Genomic DNA, 2,588 nt, shown 5'->3' with positions numbered 1-2,588 from the left:
CAGTTTAACATGTAGTTCACAACTAAGTCTGGTTGGCTCCATACACAATAAATTGGTAGCTGCTGCTTTCTTTTTAAGCACAGCCTTGGGAGGAAGTACTTCTCTTTTATATAAAAACCCTCTCAGAATAACAATAAGTCCTTGTGCTGAATGTTTACCTTCTCAATTTTATTTCTTTTAATATGAAGAGTTGTAGCTACAGGTTCAAGAACTGTGGGCACTTACACATATCCTCTGTGGGCAGGGTAGCGGGTGCTTTAATTAGAGCAGTTCTGAAGGTAAGCCGTTCTCGGACCCTCTCTAATTAAAGTGCTGCTATGAGAGTAAGCTGCTTTTGGAACAGTTCTGAGAGTAAGCTACTCTTGGAATCACTCAAAATGCTGCAGGGTCTCATGTGTTAGTGTCCCCACACTTCAAAATGGTGGCCGGAGTGCATTCAATGAGCTTTAGTTCAAGCACCTCCACCTCCACAGGGACACTAATACACGAGATGCGGAGGCTGACTGGATCATGGATATTTCCATGTTCCAGCAGACTTGATTAATGGAGTCTGCTCCAACACTCTGTAATTACAGCATGTTGGAGTGGCACCATGGCACATCTACAGGCATCCTGTATGTTGACGAATACCCCAAGTCTCCTTCTTGTTTGATCCGAACAAAATCTTCACTAAGCTTAGGTTCAAGCATTACTAGAGCCACTGGCTCTGCCCCACAAGTTGTATCTAATGCTTGTCCTTAACACAGGGAGTTTTTTTAGCACCCACAGTTACTGAAGCATTGAGGTGTCAATAGGATGAGTCTGTTTTCTTAAAACACCAGAGATTCCCTTTTTTGTATGAAACCGAGAAGCCTGGCTTTTTAGGCAGGCTGACACATTAATTTACACATTTTTTTAGTGTTAAGATCAAGCATATTGATTTTTTAGAATACCAGGTTTAAAATCCAAATACTTGAAAATAAATAAAGGATGGATCAAACCTTATGTATCTAAATTTTAAAAGCTAGCCTTCCCAACTCAAACTAATTTTAAACTCATTCCCCGTTGACTGTGAAGTTTGGTTTCATAAAGTCCACCTGGACTAACAGGGTGTCCAGGAAGTGTTTTAGTGCCATGGGACTCTGGCTCTCCCAGAGCCCTGGTGAATGCTGGAAATGCCTGGAAAAAATTAAAGGAACTATTTGAGCTGTATATGAAAGCCATATTGAGGGCAGGGAAGATAAGTTAGAGGAAGAGTGAAAGATTACTCTGCTTTTAACAGGTGCAGACAATGAAGCACTAACCTGCAATACAAGTTAATTCATAGTCCTCCAGCATCCCAGGATACTATGCAGCCTTGGGCTGCGCTCTCTGCTCCAGAGGAGTAGGGCTGGCTCTTCCCCCAGCTGTCAGTGGGGTTTCTTCCATCCCCTACAGCCAGAAGCCAGGCTGATTTCCCTGGCCCCACCCCCTCCCCAGCCAGGTGATAGGCTCAGCTCTGGGCCCGGGGGTGGGGAGTAAAGCCCCCATTGCAGGCGTACCCCCTCTGCTGGGCACAGCTTGTCTGGGGGTCCAGAGCCAGGCAGGCAGGTCATTCCCCCCATCCCCACCCCCTCATCCAGTTGGAGACTGAATTAGGGGCATGGCTAGAAGGAATCACAATCTCTAGGCTCCAAGCTCTCTGCCATGACCCGCAGGCTGGGAGGTGTGCTCTAGCACCCCCGGGCTACTGATATGGGGCACCGCAGGGGTCCAGCTGCCTTTCTGATTTGAAAAGTGAATGCAAGTTCACTTGTTTATCAGTTCAATCCAGGCAGTTTAGAGAAACCTGCAAAGACTGAATGGATTCACCCTCAGGATTTATGACTGTCTGTAGTTAGCTCAAATGTGTTTAATGCCTACCATACAGAAGAGGACAAAGCAAGCCTGGCAGAAATGATGAAAATGCTTGAAGATTATTGTGTTCTTAGAAAAAATACCACTTATGAGAGAGATCTGTTCAGGATGAGAACACAAAAGGAAGAGGAAACTGTGGAAGAATTTGTCACAGACCAAAAACTAAGAAGTCAGTCCTGTGAATATGGAATACTCACATGTTCTCTCATAAAAGACCAGACAGTCCTGGGATGTTATAATAAAAAAGTCCATAAGCAATTACTACAAAAAAGGAACCTGACATTAAAAAGGCAATATGTCTATGCCACACTGCAGAACAAGCAGAAATGCAAGTAAAAATCCTAGAGAAAGACAAGGAAGAAATGACTGTATCACCAATCCATCAAAAGAAAAGTCCACCAAAATTAATTTGGCCATGCACAGTCACCTCAGAAGTTAAAAAATGCCAGTATTCTGGTAACCAGCTTGAATACAGAAGGTGCCCAGCATTCAGAAAAACATGTTGGGGAGGATTGGGTTAGAGAGCTTCTGGAGGGGCTGGACGTGTTCAAGTCAGTGGGTCCAGATGCTCTCCACCCCAGGGTGTTGAGGGAGCTAGCTGGGGTTATTGCAGGGCCCTTGGCACGGCTTTACGAGCGCTCGTGGTGCTCGGGCCAGGTGCCAGATGACTGGAAGATAGCTAACGTGGTCCCCATCTTCAAAAAAGGGAAGAG

At 45.2% G+C, this 2,588-nt stretch overlaps 1 protein-coding gene and 1 long non-coding RNA gene across 2 annotated transcripts in view; both read right to left on the bottom strand.

Annotated features, from left to right (window-relative positions):
- Positions 1-2,588, bottom strand: part of KCNIP1 (potassium voltage-gated channel interacting protein 1) — an 835,315-nt gene that overhangs the window by 595,101 nt on the left and 237,626 nt on the right. The gene's annotated exons all lie outside the window — the stretch shown is intronic.
- Positions 1,715-2,588, bottom strand: part of LOC109290142 — a 14,346-nt gene continuing 13,472 nt past the window's right edge. The window contains exon 3 of the long non-coding RNA XR_002095543.1: positions 1,715-1,807. This is a non-coding gene — a long non-coding RNA (uncharacterized LOC109290142). The remainder of the gene's footprint in view (positions 1,808-2,588) is intronic.

Source organism: Gavialis gangeticus, unplaced genomic scaffold (assembly GCF_001723915.1).
Source record: "Gavialis gangeticus isolate Ggan-Ray unplaced genomic scaffold, GavGan_comp1, whole genome shotgun sequence".
Classification (NCBI taxonomy): Eukaryota; Metazoa; Chordata; order Crocodylia; family Gavialidae; genus Gavialis; species Gavialis gangeticus.
The sequence above is the reverse complement of the archived record's forward strand: the minus strand, read 5'-3'. Positions and strand labels throughout refer to the sequence as shown.